Source organism: Myotis nattereri (genome assembly GCF_964212035.1).
Source record: "Myotis nattereri genome assembly, chromosome: 3".
Lineage (NCBI taxonomy): Eukaryota > Metazoa > Chordata > Mammalia > Chiroptera > Vespertilionidae > Myotis > Myotis nattereri.
This window is the reverse complement of record NC_138077.1, coordinates 118,508,650-118,525,969: the sequence shown is the minus strand read 5'-3', so window position 1 is coordinate 118,525,969 and position 17,320 is coordinate 118,508,650.

The window sequence follows — 17,320 nt, the reverse complement described above, 5'->3', positions numbered from 1 at the left end:
TCTGCCCTCTGGTGGTCAGTGCGTGTCATAGTGACCAGTAGTTGCTCTGTTCAGTCGATTTGCGTATTAGGATTTTATTATATAGAATGTTTCTATCTCTCTTTCACTCTCCCTTCCTCTCTGAAATCAATAAAAATATATTTTAAAAAATAAAAAATATGCTCAGGTAAGAATTAACAAAAATGTTATGATTTCATTTATATCTACACTAATAAAAGAGACACATGAAAATTAACCATTATTCCTCCACTCCGCTACACCCACCAGCCAATCAGAGCGACTATGCAAATTAACCCAACAAAGATAGCAGCTAATTTGCATACACAGGAAGCAAATCCTGAAGACAACTGAAGATGGTGGTGGCCACGGAACTGGAGCTTGGGTTGCTCCCGGCAACGGAGGAAGCCAAGATTCCAGCCCGCCCTGGGCTCCGCTCAAGGAGCTGGAAAAAAAAAAAAGGAGGGGCTGGGAGCAGCTGGAGCCGAGAAGCCAAGCCTCGCTGCTGCGGAGGACCAAGGGCCTGAGTCCCGGGTGCCGGAGGAAAACTGGTGGCAGCAGCCAGGGAAAGGAAGGCCTATTGCTTGAATCTTCATGCAACGGGCCACTAGTAACATTACAAAAAACATAAAACAGCAAAAAGACAAAACTATAGAAACTGCCTGAGAACAGATCAGTGGTTGGTTGCCAGGGGATAGGGAGAATTTGACTACAAAATGCCAGCATTAAGCAATTTGTTTGGATGACATAATTGTAACTACACAAATCTCTACCTGTGTTAAAGAACTGCACACACACACAAAAGAAAGTCAATTTTATAGTACATAATTTTAAATAAATGTAAGTCCCCACAAAAGATGCAAGAGCGAAGAAATACGATAGTGGGTATAATGAAAGATGATTCAATTTAAATGTAGTATAATTTAGGCCATATTCTGAAGGGCTCGGAGTGGCCATGGCATGCAGACAGCAAATGGAACTGCTGAGCACTTCAAGTGTGACCTCCTTTGCACCCCCATGAATCTCCATGGTCCAGATCAAAACACCTGGACTTGGAGGAACTAATTATCCTGCTAGAGAACATCCAGTTATCAAGTGACAGAACAAGGATCCCAAACCATGTCTAAGTCTCTCTAAACATCTACTGCATCTCTGCAGTAAAACACCTAAAACTGGACAAGTAAGGTTCCTAACACATTACCAGCAGAACACAGACAGTATAGAGATTGCTTAAGGCATATTGTTTGCTGTTCTTGGCTTGTTTGGTTTTTATAGTCACCCTTGAATAAAAGTCAAATCTTATAATGAAAGCTTTATTATTATCTTTTTTTAAAAATATGTATTTAGAAGAATGATTCAAAAAACAGCTGAGAGCCAAGTTATTCCAGATTTCAAAGCAAAAGAATTTCAATGCAGCTAGAAAATTAAGACAGTGCTTTTGTATTGGAAGAATTAGGGAATCGGACCTCCCCCAATTCAGTATGGAGAAAGAGGCAAAGCAAGTTATATAGAAAAATCCCTGCAGTTTTTCAGTTTTCACCAAATTTATATGACAATTATAGGTTACAGGTGAGCCAGAAAAATAGACATTTTCTGATCATGTAGGAACGATCTTCACGTTCAAGACATTAAGATTTAAAATTTTATAATACCCTTTCAGTCACTCACTGGATGTTTTAAAAAGACAGTATAGACTTTGCTGAAATAAAAACAGGTCTTTGACTTTCCCTAAAATAATTATACAAAGGTCAAATTTAGCTGCTGACCCCTTCTGAAATAAAAAACATGAAAATCTGCTGATTAAAGGGACTAAAATAACAGCTTGCTCTTTCACCCACAGCAGTTAAATCTTTCTTTTCATCACTGTACAAGTCAGTATTTTCAGATCCAAGCAACACCTTGCTGGGACTTAATTCTAAGTAGCATATGCAGACAGCTCTGGGATCTGCCTGGGGAAGGAGACTACCCCACCCAGTCACAGCTTCTTCCAAAGTCTCCACTCTGCACATGCAGACAAGCAATTCCCATGTCAGGGGAACAATTTCATAAACTTTTATATGTTACTAGAGGCCCGATGAACAAATTCATGCACCAGTGGGGTCCCTAAGTCTGGCCTGCAGGATCAGGCCAAAACTGGCTCTCTGACATCCCCCGAGGGGTCTCAGATTGTAAGAGGGCACAGGCCAGGCCGGAGAGACCCCACCAGTGCAAGATCAGGGCCAGGGAAGGATATGGGAAGTTCGTCAGCCAGGGAGGGACTGTGGGAAGACGCCAGGGTGTGTCTGGCCCATCTAGTTCAGTCCTGATCGGCCGGACCTCAGCAGCAAGCTAACCTACTAGTCAGAGCATGTCATAGCAACTGGCCGACTGAACACTTAGCATATTAGGCTCTTATTATATAGTATTTTTATTACCTGAAATCTACTACACTTTTTCTGATTCTTTTCCTCCCTTTTCTACAACCTTAAGGTTTCTACCTTGGCTCATGAAAGCAAAACAGTGCTTTTGTGCTATTCCATGTTGAACCTTGTTTTCCTTGTTTCCATGATGGCATGCATTTCTCCATAAATACATATGTACACACTCTGTCCAGGACATGGTATATGTAAGTTATACAGGAAACTCCATGGGACATATTAGAATTTAAATACTCTGCCTCAGTCTATCTTAGTACTAGTAACTACAGAATCCTTTCTTGGGTAGGACAGTTTCACCTCTGTGCCATACTTACCCACTGATTCTAGTTCACTAACATCTTACATTTTGTTGTATTGACATTTTTCTAACAGCTTTATTGAGCAATCATTTACATACTATACAATTCACTGGTTTTAAATGTAGTGCATTTTTTATTAGATCTCTATTGCTACGTAACAAATTGCCTTACATTTAGTAGCTTAAAACAGCACAAATGTATTATCTGACCTTTTGTATAGTTCAAAAGTCAGCCTGGGTTCAGCTGTGTCCTCCATTTAGGGCCTCATAAGGTTGAAATCAAGGTGTCAGCTGGACTGCAGTCCTCACGGGAGGCAAGAAATTCACTCATGAGCTCAGGCAGGTTGATCGCCAAATTCAGTTCCTGTAGTGACAGGACTGAGGTCCCCGTTTCCTTGTTGGCTGTCTGCCAGAAGCCGACCTTCCTTCTTGGAGGTGGTTACATTCCCTTTCATTCTCCCCAGTCAGCCCCTTCATTAGCAGAGGGGGGCCCTGTTCCTTTCACAGTTGAAGTCTTACCAACTCTCCCTTGTGCCTCATCTCTGGATTCCCACCAGAGAACGCCCTCTGCTGGTGAACTTTCATGTGAGGAGGAGTATCTGGGTCACACAGGATACTGTCCCTATTCTAAGGTCCACGCTGCAATGACTTCTGCACAGTCCCTTTCAATGCAGTGTGACACACTCACAGCTGGAAGGACACCTCGGGTGCCATTCAGCCCACTGCAGTTTTATTTCATTTAACCCCACTAAGATCTCATTAATGGGAAGCGTTTAGCTTTCATGAACCAATCTTGCATTGGACTGTTCTAGTACCAGAGTATTCATAAAAATTGGGGGCATTTTGATTCAAGGTATATCCTAATCTTTAAGGTAAGGGATGAGAATCTGAATATTGAGTACCCTCCTATGTCAAGCACTTTCAAATCCACTTTCTCATTGAACCTTAGCATGCCTGTCATTGGGCATGATTGTCCCCATTTTAGAGACAAAATAGCGGAAGCTCCATGAGTAATTCCATCCAGGTCACACTGTTGGTAGAGGAGCTAGAACTCGAATTTTTATCTTCTCTAAAATCTAAATTTTGACCAAGTGAGGTGGGCAAAATGTTTTCACCATTTCCTAAGTGTCTTAGATTTACTACCTAATGAGACTTAGTCAGAGGGACCTGCATTCTTTCCTTCATTCGGCAAATGCATAAAGTTCCTATTGTCTGTCAGCTCCCCTTTCAGGGCACTGGGGATCCAGGAGTGCAAAAACAAGTGTCTTTGGCTTCAGGAAGCTCACTGCCAATGTTACAAGACAGGTAATCGCCTAACAAATACATTTTCTGGTGTCCTTAAAAAAGTGGTAAGTGCCGTGGAGAAAAATAAATAGGGTATAGTGTAAGGACAGAACCAGAGTGGAGTTGAAGGAGGGAGGAGCACTACAATTTTAAATGAAATAGTCAGTTTAGGCCTCACTGTGAAGGTCACATTTGCACAAAGAATGGAATAAGGTGATGTACACACAATCAAAGTGTATATAGGAACAGACTCCAGTGATATACAGAAGACAGGGCATAAAGGGATTCTAAGTCTAAGCTGAGATGAGGTGTCACTTCTTGATTATTATAAAAAGCTCTAGCTGATCATTTACAATATGCCCAAGCTATGCAGATGCTATGTTTCACAACAACCTCATGAATGAAGCATTGATTGTCTCCATTTTTGCAGATGAGCATACAGGGTCTTGAATTGTGTAACCAATTTTCCAAGGTCACTGTGCTAACCTGCATCCCATAGTCATGGTTCCTGGCCTTTGTGCCCTATTTCCTTTAAAGAGAGATAGTAAGAGGATAAGTAATGTCCCCAGACATTGTAGACAATGCCCTGATCTCCTCAACACTTCTCCATTCATATAGAAAATCCCCAAACAGGGAAACATAAAACTGAAGGCTAAATTCTGAACACACTCAGAAATTAGAATCAGCCCTGATCGGTTTGGCTCAGTGGATAGAGCGTCGGCCTGCGGACTGAAGGGTCCCTGGTTCGATCCCAGTCAAGGGCATGTACCTTGGTTGCTGGTGCATCCCCAGTGGGGGGTGTGCAGGAGGCAGCTGGTCGATGTTTCTCTCTCATCGATGTTTCTAACTCTGTGTCCCTCTCCCTTCCTCTCTGTAAAAAATCAATAAAATATTTTTTAAAAAGAGTGTCAGAGGCAAGATTCAAATGCAAGCTTTGCAACTGCAGAGTTTGTCCTCTTAACTAAATATTTTTTTAAAAAAAAGAAACTAGAATCAATATGCAAGGAATTTACTTTCCATAATGTGCTTTTTGGGAGGAGGGAAGGGACAAGAGGCTGGTGTACAGGAGGGAATCCCCACAAGTTGCTTTATCATTCATGACAGCTCAGGCCAAGGCAACGGACAGGCAAAGGACACCATAGGCCCACCAAGTCCTAAGTTCTCCCATCAGGCTTAGCAGCACAATGATGGCCTCAGATCTGGCTGGGTCATTTTTTATTTTCTCTCCTTCAGGAAATATCCCCTAACTTACTTGTCAAAGCATTGTAGATACATCAGATAGGGCAAAGCTAATAAATAGCTCATGCATGCATCTTAGATATTAACTCACATGACAGTTTCAAAGTTGCAATCATCTTTTTTTGGAAAAGAGAAGAAATAAAAATGTAGAGAAAAATAGAGTAAAATAAAAGAGGAAAAGAGAAGAACAAAAAATCAAAAGATTCTATTTCCATTAAAATTTTCCCTTGCAACTTAATGTTGCCCAAAGCCAAGAAAGAATATGCCTATCTCTTATCTCAGATCTGTAGAGATTATATTTATTTCTTTTGATGCCAAGTCTCATATCTTTTTTAAATATTATTCTTGTCAGAGATCCAGTATGGGCATCTTCCTAGACTTGCTTTCATTTTCTTTCAATAATAGCTCAGGAATCCAGCTACTGTCTTTTTGTCCAAACCCATTGGGTTTTTGTTTGTTTGTTTGTTTCAAAACTGAAATGTTTATAAGATAAAACTTGAAACAGCATAACCTTCTCAGGTTAAGATAACTCCATCATTATACCTTACAAGCAGTGATAGATCTCAAAGTTTTGTTTTGGTGCTTTTCTTTGATTTTGAATCAAACTCCTTAAAAAAGATCATGGCTAAAAAAAAAAAAAAAAAAAAAAAAAAAAGATCATGGCTTTAAACCCACACATTTCAATGGCACTTTGACTACTTTTTCAAGATTGCAAATTCTGGTTCCAGCTTGAATAGCAAATTATAGTTTACAGAGATAGATTTTGGAGTCAGTTATGCTGACCATGCTCAGAATTTGGAGGCACAGGACCAATCCTGGGGTCAAGCTGAGCAACTGCAAAGTCAGATATCAACAACGAAAGAGTGCTTTGTCAAGTCTGTATGTAAACAGGCACTTGGGCATTTTTATTTATTTTTTTAATTTAAATTCTTTATTGTCTAATGTATTACATAAGTCTCCTTTTTCCCCCATTGACCTCTCCCCGGCCACCCCCAACCCATCCAGACATTTTTACTGGTGGAACCCACACTCTCAATCCTTCCCCAGGAAACACACGTGGGTGCTGCAGGTTGATACAGCATGACACCTCTTTTCTCATGTTTTTTTGTTTGTTTGTTAGTTTTTCTTTGTAAACATATTTGTTAAAGTGTAACATTAATGCAGAAAAGTGCACAATCCTCAGTTGAGGTTGATGAATTATGATGCAATTAACATTCCTGGGTAACAGCACCCAAGTCAAATAATAGCTATATATCTTTTCATATTCATGGGTCTGCTCCTTATTTGACACTAATTAAAATCTTGATACGCAATTATGTTTAAAAATCTAGAGTAAAAAAAATCTACAAAAATGTTAAGTTTGGGTCAAAAATCCAAAGTAGCACATAACACTTTATTACAACATAACTATTTAAAATAAGCACATTTGATATAAATGTCACAAAAATATCATATTAGGTTTTGGAAATTGCTACTTTCTACATACAGAAAGCATTTTACATGTTTTCTTTTGTAATGTTATCTCAAATGACCTAACTTACTAGGTCCTAGAAGGAAAATAGAAACAATCAATCCACAGAATAAGAAGAACTATAAAGCAACTTTAACATGTCCAAAGTACCATGAACAGTTAAAATGTTATCCTAACCAGGTCAGCATGGCTGAGTGGTTGATGTCGACCTATGAATCAGGAGATCATGGTTTGATTTCCATTCAGGGCACAGGCCTGGGTTGTGGGCTCAATCCCTAGTGTGAGGTGTGGAGAAGGCAGCCAATAAACGATTCTCTCTCATCATTGATATTTTTATCTCTCTCTCCCTCCCCCTTCCTCTGAAATAAATAAAAATATTTTTGAAAAAATAAAATAAAATGTTATCCTAGTTTTCTTGTCAAATATAATTTTTCAGAATAGAAGAAGTCTATAGAGAAGTTACCAATTTGTCTCATTAATAAATGACATGAATTATTCTTCCAAATGTTAATAATGAAGATTACAAGACAGATGCATAAACAGCTATAGGTTCCCCAGGGGAGGAAAGACAGTATAGAAGAGAATGGGGCCAACAATGGAGGCAGCCAAGAGCCAGTGTGGGGATAAGCCACACCCAGTGCTCACTCTGGGTGCTGCACTCACTGTACTGCTGCATGAGCCTGAACAGAAACATCTGCCCTCGGGGGGAAGCTCCACTGAAAACCTCACCCTGTGCCTTGCACCTGACATCCCTCCACCACTTAGTGGCTCAGCGGCCAGAGCCAGGTTCCTGCTACCAAACCCCTCTCCCACCACTGCCCTCTGGGTAGCCTTGGGCAAGTTGCTTTACTTCCCTGGGCTTCACTTTTCTCTTCTGGAAAGCAGTGGTGCTGAAAGTGCCCATCTCCTGAGCTGTGAGGATTGCTGCCATGTGTCTAGCAGAGCAGCTGCACTAGCCAGTGCCCAGTGAGTGTTCATGATGATCATGGTCTGCAATCATCACCTGTGCTGCAAAGACATATTTGAACCTGTCACTCTTGACAATCTGCCAAGTTCTAGAGAGAGCAGAATGCATTTAAAGCTGAAAAATACCATCCTAGAGCAAGAAATGGGATATGGAGTGGCAGAAAATCAAAGTGTGATTAGGTTTGTGAAGTTACAAGGTTGATTGAGAGTAAGTAGTATCAGAGGTGAGTTCAAAGTGCATATGGGCCAACTTAGGTGCCACCTCTGCTGTGGGCAGCTCGGCACCTGGCCATCTCTGAGCACTGGCCTCTGCGTGCCACTGTACTGATCAGTCATTCTGTGGCCTGGCATTGGATATGCGAGAATGTGAGGCTCCTGTATGGCTGGGATATGACCTACCAAAGTGCATGTGGGCCAACTTAGGGCCACGCAAGTTACTGTAGTCACTGAGAAGTCAAGAGTTTTCTTGGTATGAGTGGCCCTACTGTTCAAAAAGAAGGCTTAAGAAGTAGGAAAGAGCAAAATGGTTCAGCCCAAATCTGGCTGTATGGGATTAAATTCTTGCCTCCTACCTCATTTGGTCCCAACAAAGTACTAAGAAGATTTTGACCAATAAGATGGCTTGTAGTATAGGAATTACAAGATTCCCCTAACATTTACTTTAAAAGCTGAGTTCTTAGAGGGCTGCTTTAAGTCACACTGAGTGCTTGTGACTTCAATTCTTGGTGCACACACACACAGAAAGCCTGATTCACTGCACGAAGCCACACCAAACAACAGAGACTCCATGTGCACACGGGGTCTCTGACTTATGAACCTCTTATTCAGCAGGTTCTAGACAAGGACAGGAAAAGGTGCTGGAAGCTGTTGGCTGCCACAAAAGAGCACAGAATCCAGAGAAATGCCGCTGCCTAGTCAATGCCCAGGCCAGTGGGAAGCACCACAACTGGAAGGTATGGGAAGCATGATTTGCTGAGGGGGCGACCACTCTATAACCAGTGCCAGGGAAACTGCCAGTATTGAGGAGAACTGGGCCACTGTGGGAGGTGATCCCACCAGCTCCACCACCCAACGGAGCTGTAGATATCAACATAGGCATGTGGAGATCATACCAGGAGACACCACCTCTGAGTAAAACAGGGTCCTCATCTAAGAAGATTCTTGATCTTTCATTGTAATTCTCACTGAGGAGAGAGAATACCCACCTCTACTAAGGAACTGGTAAAAATCACGGGGTAGGAAATTAATTCAACTATGGAAACATAAAAGAATAATCTGACCCTTAAGTTCCCAACTGAGATTGTGGCCTGAGAACAGAAGATTACGGTAAGAAGAGAAAAACAACAAAACAAACCACTATGTTGTAGGAGACAGACCTTCTGTCTGAGTTTGAGTATTGTTTAGTGGCCCAGCATTTGGAGAAATCTTCTATCTTCTTTGAGGAAGCATTAGCTCTAAGAATAGAATAAGCTAAGAAAAATATTGAGCTTGTGTCTGCTGGGCCAGACATAAATGATAAAGCAAGGGCATATTGATTATTCTCAAAACTTGACCTGAATAGCAATGAGCTGAGACCACCTCTGGCTTTTCCTTCCATTTTAGCCATATGTATTTTACCGGTGTGTCTGAATGTAAAATGTTATTACATTGGAGGAAAGGCAGTGGGTTCCTCCTGGCAGGAAGAAATAACAAAGATGAGAAACTTCAACACTTCCATGTCATGCTGTGTGGGTTTCTGTTGTTTTCTTTTTTATAATCAGTGTTTCATTTAAAGAGGAAAGTCTTTCTACTCCTGTGCTGGGTACAGCCAAGTGAGCAGTGCTCACTAAGTACACAATGCACTCTCTTCCTCCCCTTGACAATATCCACACCTGGAAAGGCCAAGAACAGTGGCCCTGAAATGAAGGCCTCTATTTCACAAAGGATCGCTAAGATTTTGACCAATAAGATGGCTTGTACTATAGGAATTACAAGATTCCCCTAACATTTACTTTAAAAGCTGAGTTCTTAGAGGGCTGCTTGCAACTAGGACCCTAGCTTCATCACCACCAAATCTGGTCTCAGATGCAAGCTGGACCCTACAACCACTCGGGACAAAGACCTGCAGACCCACGGACACCTAGACTCCAGACATTCCAGTTGCAGATTACTGTGAGTCATGGAGCCCATCCCCTTCCCCACCAACCCGCTATGGAACTTTAGGACCTTCCAGACTCACTCTGTGCAAGCAGGCTTCCTGCCAACACAGGGAAGCTGTGTGACTTAACTTTGACTCTGGGTGCGCACACACAGGAGTCTGTTTCCCATGGCACAGGAGTGAGCTTCCCGCCAACACAGGATGGCTTTGCAACCCAGACCCCCAAGCAGATCAGGGACCCTGATTCTCCATGCAAGAGGCAGCACTGAGCACCAGTGACTTGACTCTTGGTGCGCAAATGTGGGGACTCTGTTTCTCACCATGCACAGGATCCCTGATTCTCAGTGCATGCACACTGAGTGCCTGTGACTTCAATTCTCGGTGCACACATACACAGAAACCCTGATTCACTGCACAAAGCCGCACCAAACAACAGAGACTCCACGTGCACACGGGGTCTCTGACTCCTGTTGCATGCTAGGGGACTCTGGTTTCCAGCATATGCCCTCAGGGACTATTTTTCAGCGCAGTACATGCAAGGTCCCTGATTCTAGGTGTACGCACAAGGCAGCACTGAGCACTGGTGACTCTGATTCTCAGGGTTCATGGCTCCCACCGACCCACGGCAGCCACACGTCTTGGTATCAGAGCTCTTTAGTGACACTCGGGTGGCGTGACACTCCCACTGCACACAGCTCAGGCCCCCACAACTTGGCGTTTGGACCTTCTGGTGATAGTTAGAATGGGGAGACAACAAAACAACCCCCAGAGGGAAGAAAAAGAGGAATCACAAAGAAAGTAAATAAGTGAAACTGAGGCATGCAATATGACAGAAAAAGAATTCAACATAATGGTCATACAGTTCACAAACTGGATGGATGGGAAAATTAACAACCTATGCAAAAATCAGAAAAAAATCAAAAGTGATATAGCACAATCAAAAATGCTATGAAAGGTTTCAACAGTAGACTAGAAGAAGCAAAAGACCTAATTAGTGAGTTAGAAGATAAGGTAGAGAAACAAACCCAATCTGAACACCAACTGGAGAAAAAAAATTAAAAAGCAGGAGAGCCTAGGGAGCTTTGGGACAACATGAAACAAAGTAGCATACATATAATAGGGGTGCCAGAAGGACAAAAAGAGCAGCAAGAATTATAAAATCTATTTGAAGAAATAATGACAGAAAACTTCCATGATAGTGGGAAGAAAAATTTCTAACAAGTACAGAGAGTCCCAAGCAAGATGAATCCCAAAAGACCCACACCAGAACACATCATAATTACAATGGCAAATGTTAATGACAAAGAAAGAAGCTTAAAGGCTGCAAGAGAGATACAGAGAGTCACCTACAAAGGATTCCACTTCAGATTATCAAAAGATTTCCCAACAGAAACTCACCAAGCTAGAAGGGAATGGAATGAAATTTACAAAGTGATACAAAGCGAAGGACTGAATTCAAGAATACTTTATCCAACTAGACTATCAATCAAAATTGAAGCGGAAATTAGGAGCTTCACAGACAAAAACAAAAAAAAGGCTAAGGGAGTTTATCACTACCAAGCCAGCAATGCAAGAAATGCTAAAGGGAATGCTGTAAAAAGAAGAAAAGAAAGGGAGGAAGGAGCACAGTCATAAAGCACTGAAATGGCTACAAAAAAGTACCTATCAATAAAAACATTAAATGTAAATGGAATAAATGGTCCAATAAAAAGACATCAAGTGACTAAATGGATGAGAAAACATCATATATATATATATATATATATATATATATATATATATATATATAACATATATAGTGCTGTATATATATATAATATATATAGTACTATATATATATATTGTACATATATATTGTACATATAGTACAATATATATATATTCTACATATATATTGTACATATAGTACAATATATATATATTGTACAACAAGGGACTCACAGACTGAAAGTGAAGGAATGAAAAAATATCTATCAGGCAAATGGAAATGAAAAAAAAAAGCTGGGGTAGCAATACTTATATCTGACAAAATAGACCTCAAAGTGAAGACCATAACAAGAGACAAGGAAGGAAACTTCAAAATTCTAAAGGGATCGATACAATAAGAGGATATAACTCTGGTAAACATATATGCACTCCATGCAGGAGCACCCAAATATGTACAAAAAAATCTTCTGGAAGATATAAGAGGAGCAATTGACAGCAATACAATCATAGTAGGTGACTTTAATACCCCAATAACATCACTAGATAAATCCTGTAGACAAAAAGTTAGCAAAGAAACAGCAATCCTAAATGACTCACTAGATCAGATGGACTTAATCAACATCTTTAGAACATTCCACCCCAAAACTATCCAAAATACATTCTTCACAAGTGCACATGGGACATTTTCAAAGATAGACCACATATTGGGACACAGGCAAAGTCTCTTCAAATTCAAGAAGATTGAAATCATATCAAGCATCTTCTCAGATCACAATGGCATAATATTAGAAATTAACTACAATAAAAACAATCACAAAAATTCAAACACTTGGAGGCTGAATACCATATGATTAAACAATGAGTGGGTTACCAAAGAGATCAAAGAAGAAAGAAAAAACATCCTGGAAACAAACAACAATTAAAACAAACAATCCAACATCTTTGGGACACAGTGAAAGCAATCTGAGAGGAAAGTTCATAGCATTACAGACCTACCTCAGAAAACAAGAAAACTGGTAATAAACCATCTAATTCTCCAAACTGAAGAATTAGAAAGAGAGCAACAAGAAAAACCCAGAGTGAGCAGAAGGAAGGAAATAATAAAGATCAGAATGGAAATAAATGACATAGAGACAAAAAAAAAATACAAAAGATCAATGAAACCAAGAGCTGGTTCTTTGAAAGGATAAGCAAGATTTATGAACCTCTAGCCAGGCTCACCAAGAAGCAAAGAGAGAGGACCCAAATAAACACAATCAGAAACAAGAGAAACAAAATAACAACAGACCCCACAGAAATATGAAGAATCATAAAAAAATACTATGAGCAAGTCTATTCCAACAAACTGGTCAACCTAGAAGAAATGGACAGATTCCTAGAAAAATACGACCTTCCAAAGCTCAACCAGGAAGAGTCAAGAAATCTGAATATGCAGATATCTATGGAGGAAATTGAAGCAGTGATCAAAAACTTGCAACAAACAACAGCCTTGGACCAGACAGCTACACAGCAAAGTTTTATAAACATTCAAAGAAGAAATAAAGCCTATCTTCCTTAGAATATTCAAAAAAATTCAAGAGGAAGGAACACTTCCAAGCTCTTTCTATGAAAGCAGCATTACCCTAATCCCCAAACCAGACAAAGACAATACAAAGAAAGAGAATTACAGGCCAATATCCCTCATGAACATAGATGCCAAAATTCTCAACAAAATTCTAGCACAGTGATGGCAAACCTTTTGAGCTCGGTGTGTCAGCATTTGGAAAAACCCTAGCTTAACTCTGGTGCCGTGTCACATATAGAAATTTTTTGATATTTGCAACCATAGTAAAACAAAGACTTATATTTTTGATATTTATTTTATATATTTAAATGCCATTTAACAAAGAAAAATCAACCAAAAAAATGAGTTTGCGTGTTACCTCTGACACACGTGTCATAGGTTTGCCATCACTGTTCTAGCAAATAAAATCCAACATTACATTAGAAAGTTCATTCACCATGACCAAGTGGGATTTATTCTGGGGATGCAAGGATGGTATAATATTTGCAAATCAATAAATGTAATGCAACACATAAACAAACTGAGAGATAAAAAGCCATCCTAATATATAAAAACCCAGGGTCCATTATGACTGACCGAAGGCTTGACTGAACACCAGAAATCAGTCCAGCAGTGGCAACCCAGCACTGAATGCCAAGGGAGCTGCAGACCAGGCCCAGAGAGAGGTCTGGAGAGAGAGACAGGATCTTATCCACAGCCTCAATGGCAGCTGTTGATCAGCAGTTGCCTCTCTCTTTCTCTCCAGGCTTTGCCAGCAGCCAGGCCTCTGTTTCCCTCAGGCCTCAGCGGGGGCTGCTGATCAGCCCACCTCTCTGATCAAGCCCGGAGATAGGCTCTAAGATGCTGACTGGCATAGAAACTGACCAATCAGGACCAAATCTGGGTGATGTGTGAGGAGCCAATGTCTGCCTAGGAGGCAGAGCATTTGAGGCTGACTAGTATAGAAACTGACCAATCAGAACCAAATTGGCCAGAAGGGCAGGGCCATTGGGGGCGAGATCAGGCCAGCAGGGGAGGGCAGTTAGGGGTGATCAGGCAGGCAGAGTCAGTTAGGAGTGATCAGGCTGGCAGGGGAGAGCAGTTAGGGGCAAGATCAGGCTGGCAGGAGAGGGCAGTTGGGGGCGAGATCAGGCTAGTTGGGGAGGGCCATTGGGGGTGCGATCAGGCCTGCAGGGGAGTGCAATTGGGGGCAACCAGTCCGGCAGGAGAGGGCATTTAGGGGCAATATCAGGCTGGCAGGGGAGGGCAGTTGGGGGTGAGATCAGGCTGGCAGGGGAGGGCAGTTAGAGGTGATCAGACAGGCAGAGGAAGTTGGGGGTGAGATCAGGCTGGAAGGAGAGTGCAGTTGTGGGCAAGATCAGGCCAGCAGGGGAGGGCCCTTAGGGGCGATCAGGCAGGGAGGCAGAGGCACTTAGGGGCAATCTGGCAGGCAGGCAGGTGAGTACTTAGAAGCCATCAGTCCCAGATTGTGAGAGGGATGTCTGACTGCCGGTTTAGGGATCGGATCTAAACCAGCAGTCAGACATCCCCCAAGGGGTCCCCGATTGGAGAGGGTGCAGGCCTGGCTGAGGGAACCCCCCGCTCCATGCACAAATTTCATGCACCGGGCCACTAGTATAATCATATTTATTGATGCAGAAAAAGCATTTTACAAAATCCAACATTCTTTCTTGATAAAAACTCTCAGCAAGGAGGGGATAGAAGGATCATACCTCAACATAATTAAAGCCATATATGCAAAACCCACAGCCAACATCATACTCAATGGGCAAAACCTGAAATCATTTCCCCTAAGAACAGGAAGAAGACAGGGATGCCCACTCCCACCACTCCTGTTCGACATAATACTGGAAGTAGTAGCCATTGCAATTAGACAAGAAGAAGAAATAAAAGGCAACCAAATTTTAAAAGAAGAAGTAAAATTGTCCTTATTCTCAGATGACATGATATTGTACATAGAAAACTCCAAGACTCCATCAGAAAACTACTAGACTTAATAAATGAATTCAGCAATGTAGCAGGATACAAAATTAACACCCAGAAGTCTATGGTTTTTCTATATGCCAATAATGAACTCACAGAAAGAGAAACTAAAAAAGCAATCCCATTTATCATTGCAACAAAAAAATTAAGATACCTAGGAATAAATTTAACAAAGGTGATAAAGGACCTATACTCAGAAAATTTCAGGATGCTGAAAAAGAGATAGAAGAAGACATCAACAAATGGAAGAATATACGATGTTCATAGATTGGTAGAACCAACATCATTAAAGTGTCCATATTACCCAAAGCAATGGATAAATTCAATGCAATCCCCATTAAAATACCAACAGCATACTTCAAAGACTTAGAACAAACTCTCCAAAAATTTATCTGTATTAAAAAACAAACAAACCCTGAATAGCTGCAGCAATCTTGAGAAAGAAGAACAATGTTGGAGGGATTACAATACCAGACATCAATGTATACTACACAGACACTGTTTTCAAAACTGCCTGGTACTGGCACAGGAACAGACATATAGACCAGTGGAACAGAAGAGAGAACCCAGAAATCAACACAACGCTTTATCCTCAATTAATATTTGACAAAGGAGGCAAGAGCATACAATAGAGTCAAGACAGTCTCTTCAATAAATGGTGTTGGGAAAACTGGACAGATACATGCAAAAAAATGAAACTAGACCACCAACTTACCCCATTCACAAAAATAAACTCAAAATGGATAAAGGACTTAAACTTAAGATGAAAAACCAAAAATATTAGAAGAAGCCATAGGCACCAAAATAGCAGACATTTGTTGTAGCAATATTGTTACCAATACAGCTCCTAGGGCAATGGAAACTAAGGATAAAGTAAACAAATGGGACTACATCCAAATAAAAAGCTTCTGCACAGCAATAGAAACCATCAACAAAACAACAAGAAAGCCCACTGCATGGGAGAACATATTTGCCAATGTTATCTCTGATAAGGGTTTAATCTCCAAAATTTACAGGGAACTCATACAACTTAACAAAAATAAGATAAACAACCCAATCAAAAAATGGGCAAATGACCTAAATAGACACTTTTCTAAAGAGGACATACAGAAAGTCAAAAGGCATATGAAAACATGCTCAAAGTCACTAATCATCTGAGAGATGCAAATCAAAACAACAATGAGGTACCATCTCACACCTGTTGTCGGGGTCCAACCCCAGCAGGTCCAGGGGTCCCCAAAGGCGTGGACGGAGTCGGCGAAGAAGGAATGACACGGAGACAGCGTTCAGTTGATCAGCAGCCTAGCCAGGATCTCCAGCCAGGATTTCCAGCCAAGTTCTGGTCTGGATTTCCAGAGAGGTTCTGCTTTGGATCTCCAGCCAGGTTCTGTGTCCATGTTCTCTTGCTAGGTTCTCCAGATTCTCCAGCCAGGTTCTGTAGCCAGGTTCTAGTCAGGTTCTCTTGCCAATTTCTGTAGTCAGGTTCAGTCCAGGATCTTTTGCCATGTTCTCTCGCTAGGTTCTGTCTCTAGGTTCTGAGACCAGTTTCTGTCCAGGATCTTTTGCCATGTTCTCTCCAGCGAAGTTCTTCTGTCTCTAGAGAACATTCTGTGTAGGTTCTGTGCCTAGGTTCTGTCTCACTAGTTCTGTCTTCTTACATCTGTATTTATACCAGTTGATTCAATCCTATCAATCTCTATTACAAAGGTTAGGGCGTTTCTTATCTCCATTCCAGGGAGTAAAGATTATGTGGCTTAAGCATGATTGTTCGTAGTTAAAGTGATTAATTACCCGCCTGGCACTTAGTTGAGGGGTTTTATTCCCTCCCTAACTTCAGGGGAAAATCCCTACCTGGGGAAACAACCTTTCTCAGAGAGGAGACCTTGGTTAAAACACATAGTGCCAAGAAGGTGAGCAAACATATTAAGAACAGTATGCCATATATGCCAGGTCCTTTGAAACAGCAAGGATGGACAGGCTCCTGGCAACCTGTCAGAATGGCTATCATCAACAAATCAACAAATGACAAGTGCTGGAGGGGATTTGGAGAAAAAGGAACCCTCCTTCACTGCTGATGGGAATGCAGACTGATGTAGCCACTGTGAAAAACAGTATGGTGTTTCCTCAAAAAATTAAAAGTGGAACTGACATTTGACCCAATAATCCTACTTCTAGGAGTATATCCCAAGAAAACAGAGACACCAATCAGAAAGGACATATGCACCCCTATGTTCATAGCAGCACAATTTACAATAGA